This window comes from Silene latifolia, chromosome Y (assembly GCF_048544455.1).
Source record: "Silene latifolia isolate original U9 population chromosome Y, ASM4854445v1, whole genome shotgun sequence".
In the NCBI taxonomy this organism is placed as follows: domain Eukaryota; kingdom Viridiplantae; phylum Streptophyta; class Magnoliopsida; order Caryophyllales; family Caryophyllaceae; genus Silene; species Silene latifolia.
In genome coordinates, this window is record NC_133538.1 from 39,970,605 (window position 1) to 39,980,596 (window position 9,992).

The window sequence follows — 9,992 nt, forward strand, 5'->3', positions numbered from 1 at the left end:
CATTTAATGCGCGATGACGGTAAAAAAAAATGTGTAAGGCTTGTAGTTACGATTGGTAGGCCGTAAATACGCGTCGAATTGTGACTTAAGAAGTCGAGTCGAGAAATTTAAGGGAGAAAAGAGGGGGCGGACACTCGCGTAAGTCTCAAATGGAGGCATTTGAGGGGTATTTATAGGGAAATAATTGGTTGTGTGAGTTTTGAGCGACGTGGCCACCTGGGCTGCTCAAAGAGGCGCGAGCCACGTCGCGGTTCTTCGAGTTGTCCTGTCACTTTCACACAAGAGCAATCATGATTTGTTATATCCTAGGTTTTGGATGAACATGTTTGGTACTTGACCATTCATAAATCTGGAAAATATTAGCATAGAAGGCTTTGAATGTTTGTTTTTTGTGGTTGACTCGGTTTGACTCGTTGTTGGAGTCGGGATTTGAATTTTTGTGTTGGTTTTTGGTCCGGTGTCGGTTTTGACTCTAGTGAGTGTCATTGCGACCCCGTCGTCGTGCATTAAACACTTCAGGTATTTTTGAAATATTTTGAAATGTTTTATTTTTGAAATCGTTTTAAGTTTTCCGACGTAAAGTTGTACACAAACTGTCGATCAAACGCCGCGATTCCAAAGCATGTTATAGTCCGATAATCATCGGGTGTTTGTTGGAGTCTCAGCAGATACTGGGTATCTACACATATCCAAGGCTCTCTCTCTAACAGCTCTCGTGCCTCCAATTATTTCGCACTCTATCTAATCTATAGCACAAAACCCTCAGCATAACCACTACTCCATCTCTTCAACATTACCGCGAAATGATATACTTCTTTATACATGCACTTATCTCCACAATCATAACTCACGATCCACAATTGTTACACACACTCAAGCTAGATCCTCAAGTTTTTCTGTTTATTGCCGTAAAACTCATCCATAACTTAATGTAATACTAATTCCCAACACTCTATACTCACAGTCCCAATAAAGATCACGAACCACTCGCCGCTTCTAGCTCAGCATACACACATTCGACAAAACTCTTACCACAACTATGTCAACCATGCCCCATTTAAAACAAGCTCGAAAGTATTCTAACAACCTCTCACAACTGTGTCCCATTAACAGAATATCACCATACCATGACAACAATGGAAACATACGCAACTTCCCTCCATATCATACTCTACCCTTACTCCCAAGCCGAAACTGGAAAGAAACACTAACAAACAAAACAACAATCTATATACCCAGAATGACACTGACATGAAACAGCAGTAAACAAAAAAACCATCTATATAACTGGTATACCCTTTCAAAAAGTCGACTCATAAGTAAACAACAATCTAGATAACCGTGCCCGGATTGCCACTCGAGGCATAACAACCGTATCGATAGTCATCGCAACCTTTACAATCCCATAAACACTGACTCAATACCACTTCCTTGATAAATGAAAACTTCCTTAATACCGCCTTATTAGGTCACCAAAACACAACATATTACACAGAATAATTAGATAACAACTTTATGAACATCATAACATACTACTACTCATGAGGTCAGAACCTCACACAATCATTTACACACATCATAGACCCATAATCAAATCTAACTAGCCAATCCTGGTTACGTAAGTTACCACTTGGTAAGGTTACCTCTCGCCCGTGCTTAACTCATATGCCCCTCCTAACACATTCTCCCATTCGTATATCTACCACTTCCTGAAAAATGTAACCATACCATCAGTACCCAACTACTAACAAACACCTCCTATATCCACATCTTATACTCCCACAAAACCATACATACCAATCAGTATCTACAAAATCAACCCCTTTAGAATAACTAACTTCCCTATGTAACATCATCTTCAACCACTAGTGACAATACTACGACACCACCATCCTTCGTGTGACTACTCTCTTACCATCACCTCTAAATATAACAATTCATTTCCCCTCGTGGTTATCACCCCAAATAACGAACATTAAATCTATCAACAAAATTTACCTCAACAACTATCCAACCTTTATCCTTGATTATATAATCACCTACCTCACCACCATAGTCTCCTACCGCACAAACACTCTACCAACTTCTTACTCCTTTAAATCCTAAAACTCAGGTCTGACAAGTCGTCCTGCAATCTTATATATATATATATAACTGGGTTGAAGTATTGTGGATTCGCCATGTGTCATTCCCGCCTTAAATACAAGCATTAATTGCAACAAAATCAATAAATAAATGGTGTATGATTTCAGCAATATATTAATTATATTTTAATGTATATTTTTTTCTTATATTACATTAAATAAGTATGATGCTTTAATTTTAATTTTCATGAAAAACTATTTCGAGAATAATTTTGAAACATAAATAGTTACATTAATAAAAAAAATGCTTTCATGTAAGTATAATTTCGTTATAGTTATTCAAATATATTAGGATTTGAAGTATATAGAAAAACTAGGTGAGCGTTCACACAATATTATCAATTCAACAGAACATATATGGAGAAAACTCTATTATACCATACAAAAAAAGCTTTTATAATAGTATACATTTTATTTCATTTATTTAAGAAATATTAATATGCGTAAGTTTTTTAAAATAAAAGAATCACCTATATGAAAAACGTAGGCATTTTATCTTATACAAGCTTTTTTACATTATTTTACATTAAAATACGAGAATCAACCCAACTATATATTATTTTATTATCTTAATGTTTTATATTATTTTATATTAATTAAGTGAAAAATATAAAGGTAGACATGTGGTATTCCCGAGATAATTCATGTATAGAGTATGCATTTTGCATACACACTTCATATGTATTTCCAAGATACATATTCAACATAAATTATAAACATCATTATCTTGAGTGCATTCAAAGTATTAAAAGACTATTGCACTACTTAATTACTCCGTAATGCTAAGTTCTATGGACATACTTGGTTTCTTAACCCAAGTGATATATATACGCACCTATTGATTCTATTGCACTATCTCCCTTTTTCTCACAACTTACTCATATGGAGTTTTATCAAAAGATCAACTGACTCACAGAGTATGTAATTTATTTTTGCTATTATCAAAAGATTTGTCAATCTGCAAATTAAAAAGTATGTTTTTTAATTGCTACATTTACATCAACCCTTTCGTCTCAATCATTTGTTTACCATTTTTATTTTTTGTGATGAGTATTTTAACCAAAGGTAAACAAATGATTGAGGCGGAGCCACAGAGAGGGTATTATTATTTTATCGATTACTTAGATTTGCAGAGTTTCTCATGCTCGCCAAACATGAAATATAGGCCCAAACTAAAACGTTCAACCGATGAGGATTACTCCGAGGTGAAAGCTCAAGTATCCATATGGAACGGATGTAAGATGTTGAACAAGTTATAGCGCAGTGGACGTCTCCATTTACGTTGTAAGAAAATAATACGAAGTACTCCGTAAATGGATAACCTTGAATCTTTCGTTCACAATTTCTTATTTTTATTTGCGTAAGAAATTGATTCTCCGAATGACAAAAGTGTTTCAAGAAATTATCTGCTCAGATATTACGACATAGTGATAAAAAAAAATAATTCATATTCCAAAATCAATAGGCAGGATTTGTATACTCTAAATCTGGAAAGCAACTTACAAACATTTTCTTTGTTTCTCAATTTTAGCTGCAATTACCAATAACACTATGAGAACATTGGAAATCACAAATCAGTTTTGAAACCAATTTGTTACTCTTCGTTGTACAATGGATACATTTGTAGTTTTGTTTCATTAAAGATAGCACAAATTCTCATTTGTGATAGGTGTGAACACGTCACAATTTATGACGGACCCAAAATATGACCAATAATGAGAAAATTTGATTATAGGTGGTTACATTTTATCTTAAAGTGGTAACATTTGTGCCGTCACAATTTGTGACCGTCACAATTTGTAAATCGATTACAAGTAAGACGCTTTGTAAAGATAGAGATGAATATCAATAAATTCTAGAGAGATGAATATTGATGGCAAGCCTTCTTTGAGTACAAAGTAGTCATTCAATAGTTGGATCTTGAAAAAAAGGTAACGGATGTTGTAGACTGTAATAACATTGATACATAGACGAGTCCATTTTCTAGAGCAACCGGGGTGAGGGAAGAGATCAAGGCGATGGGCGGCGGCCATAACAACATGGATACCGTGATGAATTCCTAGGTTGTTTTTTGAAGAGAAATGGTTCAGAAAAAGGGGTTGATGAACTCCATGTCTTAATTTGGTTTAGATTATAATTAAGCTTTTTGCTAAACAGTAAACATGAACTTCAAAGTTCAAATCTCTTAGTGTTTCTTGCCAACATTCATTTAACTCAAAATGCAAGAAATTTTTCAATGAATATTAATTTTAAATAAGGTTTATTTTTCAAAAGGAAAGTTTTTTAAAACCAGGGAAATTCCTTTCATGATTAATATTTGTTGGAAAATATACAAATTTTATTTTGATAGAAAGAATTTTGATTAGTTATTCAAATGATGGTTTTATAAAAAGTAGGAGTTATGAATAAACTCTATCATTAGAGAGTAGTAGACTTACTACGAAAAGAAACACCCACTTAAAAATGTGATAAATATTCACCATGCAATATCACATTTTAATGTTTGAATAAAAAATTAAAGTATAAAAACTGGTTGCCGAATTGTATATATACTATATTAATTATTATGAGTAACTATCATAGACACTTTAGTAGATAATTTATGTGTATAATAGTTTTTATTTCACATAGTAAAATTCACAGTCCAATAGTTAACATTTTAAATTATAAAATAAAAATAAGTGTCTCACCAAGGAATACACTTTAGCAATGAGAATTTTGTAAAAGTATATGTACTAAACGACACAAGTAGTACGAGAAATTTGATTTTTTAAATATGTACTTAGTATTTTTATTCATTATAAAATCAATAAAATTTTCAAATAGATAAATCATTAATTAGTAATAGACTAATAGCATATACAAACTTACCGTGCGAAGCACGGGATTTTACCTAGTTTATATATATACTCCTCTTACTCACGCTCTCATGGTAGCATCACACAATTCCATGATGCCTGTCTTTCATGTCCCCTAATTCTTGTTAAAGTTCAATCAACTTACCTTCATCCTTCTCTTTCCATTACTTCCAACAATCATATTCTATTAGCCTATGTCATTATTTCTCATTCATTTCTTATCAAACTTCTCATCACACTTTTCACTCATACTCTCCACCAATAGATCCATCCACACAATGATTTATCCTTAATTCATTACATCTTCATCTAATAATTCTAGATACCCAAGCTTCACTTCATCCCGTGACCTCCCAAATGATTATACACTAGGCTCACCTTCTAGTAATAGAAATCTCCATAACAACTACTACCTATATATCCTTATCACGGCATCCCTCGATCTAAGCTCTCTAGACACCATTTTCATCTCCTTACCCAACATCGTCATAATCGTCTCTCTCCAGAAATCACCATATCTCCCAAATTACCATAATTTTCACATCCCTCATTTCAACTTTTGTTTCTAACATTCCTCGATTATAGATTACCGCTCTATCTTCACTTGACCATATACCATCATCACTACACCACTTAAGTCAAAGACCAAATTCACTCACCATAGCTCACAGAATATGCTCCTTATCTCAATAACTCGTCAACTTCAATTATTCTTTCCACTATCCATCACAATCCCGTATACTCATGTCCTCTCTACCCAACACATATCCTTCATAAGCCGGCATTCTCCACATCATAGTATCTAGTAACTTACGTAATAAGACCGTCACATACATAAATAATGCATCAAGACCCAAAACATACGTATGCACATAACCTACGACTCAAAAAATGTAAGAACATAGCCACCGACTCAAAATGACCGCCCAAAGAGGTACTCGGTCGAGTACATGGTGTACTCGGTCGAGTAACTATATTACTCGGTCGAGTTTTCGACTCCAGAAGCTGACACAAATTGTCACAAAAGGATTACTCGGCCGAGTATTGGGAATACTCAACCGAGTATCCATTATTCGGTCGAGTATTACTTTACTCGGCCGAGTATCGACACAGTTCTCAGGAATGTCTAGTTTCCGTAAAACAATCATATCTCACTCGTTACTTGGTCATTTTGGGCGTGTGACCTATCGTTAGAATCATAAGAGGACAAGATATCACCTCCAATTAGAATCACAGCAATATCATTTCTAGAACTCGACTTATGACAGTTTTAAGACAACCCTTCCATAATCGGTTTTCATAGAAATCAATTTTTCTTAACAAAACAATTTAAACATGAATAAGACAAACAATAACAACTCAACACTTCTAAAACCAGTATTTAATTGTACTTTTATCATACCTACATGAAAACTAAACACGATATTCATATATATAGACGCATTACCTTAATCACATGCTACTACCAACAAACCAAACATTAACATCATCATGATCATATACACATAACTTCCATAAATAAATGGTGTATGATTTCAGCAATATATTAATTATATTTTAATGTATATTTTTTTCTTATATTACATTAAATAAGTATGATGCTTTAATTTTAATTTTCATGAAAAACTATTTCGAGAATAATTTTGAAACATAAATAGTTACATTAATAAAAAAATGCTTTCATGTAAGTATAATTTCGTTATAGTTATTCAAATATATTAGGATTTGAAGTATATAGAAAAACTAGGTGAGCGTTCACACAATATTATCAATTCAACAGAACATATATGGAGAAAACTCTATTATACCATACAAAAAAAGCTTTTATAATAGTATACATTTTATTTCATTTATTTAAGAAATATTAATATGCGTAAGTTTTTTAAAATAAAAGAATCACCTATATGAAAAACGTAGGCATCTTATCTTATACAAGCTTTTTTACATTATTTTACATTAAAATACGAGAATCAACCCAACTATATATTATTTTATTATCTTAATGTTTTATATTATTTTATATTAATTAAGTGAAAAATATAAAGGTAGACATGTGGTATTCCCGAGATAATTCATGTACAGAGTATGCATTTTGCATACACACTTCATATGTATTTCCAAGATACATATTCAACATAAATTATAAACAGCGTTATCTTGAGTGCATTCAAAGTATTAAAAGACTATTGCACTACTTAATTACTCCGTAATGCTAAGTTCTATGGACATACTTGGTTTCTTAACCCAAGTGATATATATACGCACCTATTGATTCTATTGCACTATCTCCCTTTTTCTCACAACTTACTCATATGGAGTTTTATCAAAAGATCAACTGACTCACAGAGTATGTAATTTATTTTTGCTATTATCAAAAGATTTGTCAATCTGCAAATTAAAAAGTATGTTTTTTAATTGCTACATTTACATCAACCCTTTCGTCTCAATCATTTGTTTACCATTTTTATTTTTTGTGATGAGTATTTTAACCAAAGGTAAACAAATGATTGAGGCGGAGCCACAGAGAGGGTATTATTATTTTATCGATTACTTAGATTTGCAGAGTTTCTCATGCTCGCCAAACATGAAATATAGGCCCAAACTAAAACGTTCAACCGATGAGGATTACTCCGAGGTGAAAGCTCAAGTATCCATATGGAACGGATGTAAGATGTTGAACAAGTTATAGCGCAGTGGACGTCTCCATTTACGTTGTAAGAAAATAATACGAAGTACTCCGTAAATGGATAACCTTGAATCTTTCGTTCACAATTTCTTATTTTTTTTTTGCGTAAGAAATTGATTCTCCGACTGACAAAAGCGTTTCAAGAAATTATCTGCTCAGATATTACGACATAGTGATAAAAAAAAATAATTCATATTCCAAAATCAGTAGGCAGGATTTGTATACTCTAAATCTGGAAAGCAACTTACAAACATTTTCTTTGTTTCTCAATTTTAGCTGCAATTACCAATAACACTATGAGAACATTGGAAATCACAAATCAGTTTTGAAACCAATTTGTTACTTTTCGTTGTACAATGGATACATTTGTAGTTTTGTTTCATTAAAGATAGCACAAATTCTCATTTGTGATAGGTGTGAACACGTCACAATTTATGACGGACCCAAAATATGACCAATAATGAGAAAATTTGATTATAGGTGGTTACATTTTATCTTAAAGTGGTAACATTTGTGCCGTCACAATTTGTGACCGTCACAATTTGTAACCGTTACAAGTAAGACGCTTTGTAAAGATAGAGATGAATATCAATAAATTCTAGAGAGATGAATATTGATGGCAAGCCTTCTTTGAGTACAAAGTAGTCATTCAATAGTTGGATCTTGAAAAAAAGGTAACGGATGTTGTAGACTGTAATAACATTGATACATAGACGAGTCCATTTTCTAGAGCAACCGGGGTGAGGGAAGAGATCAAGGGCGATGGGCGACGGCCATAACAACATGGATACCGTGATGAATTCCTAGGTTGTTTTTTGAAGAGAAATGGTTAAGAAAAAGGGGTTGATGAACTCCATGTCTTAATTTGGTTTAGATTATAATTAAGCTTTTTGCTAAACAGTAAACATGAACTTCAAAGTTCAAATCTCTTAGTGTTTCTTGCCAACATTCATTTAACTCAAAATGCAAGAAATTTTTCAATGAATATTAATTTTAAATAAGGTTTATTTTTCAAAAAGAAAGTTTTTTAAAACCAGGGAAATTCCTTTCATGATTAATATTTGTTGGAAAATATACAAATTTTATTTTGATAGAAAGAATTTTGATTAGTTATTCAAATGATGGTTTTATAAAAAGTAGGAGTTATGAATAAACTCTATCATTAGAGAGTAGTAGACTTACTACGAAAAGAAACACCCACTTAAAAATGTGATAAATATTCACCATGCAATATCACATTTTAATGTTTGAATAAAAAATTAAAGTATAAAAACTGTGTTCTTAAATTGTATATATACTATATTAATTATTATGAGTAACTATCATAGACACTTTAGTAGATAATTTATGTGTATAATAGTTTTTATTTCACATAGTAAAATTCACAGTCCAATAGTTAACATTTTAAATTATAAAATAAAAATAAGTGTCTCACCAAGGAATACACTTTAGCAATGAGAATTTTGTAAAAGTATATGTACTAAACGACACAAGTAGTACGAGAAATTTGATTTTTTAAATATGTACTTAGTATTTTTATTCATTATAAAATCAATAAAATTTTCAAATAGATAAATCATTTGTAACACCCCCATACTCCGAGCGCCTTACCAGGACCACTCAGGTATGAAGACATCACCATCTCGGTCGCCCGAGGTATGATAATCAAATAGACAAAACGGAAACAACATTTATTATAATAGTTTAATGACTGAATACAATCCTTGAAACCAAACTGAAAAAGTACAATACATTATTCCAAACTAACTTTCTCAATCGAAATATAAATAAAACTAAACTACAGCGGAAGACTCTATCGTCATGTCGTGGCCATCCCGGCTATCCCAAGATATCATCTCTATACCGCTCAATATCTGCTCACCATCCCCGAATGGATCACCGCAGTTTACAAAACAACACCGGGCCGGTACTAATCACACAATCAATATAGATAACAACAACAAGACAAACAGACAACTGAACTGCCACACACACACACATCCAACCAACCGTCTCAATCATCGATCGTCCACTTTGGACCCACCACGCCATGGGGGACCGCACTGCCGTTCCCACCTAAGCCCCGCTCATCGTACGAGCGATAACCCTGCTCATTAATGTGCACATCCCTTCTGTGGCGGGTTCCACAGAAGGCGAAACTAGGGCGTGAGATCACTCCCGCAAGTGACCCCACTCAGCCGAGAACGCATCTCGAGAACCATCAACAACCACAACCACAATCACAATTACAATCACAATCATCATATCAAACAACTAATTACAGCACATCACCAATATCCCATT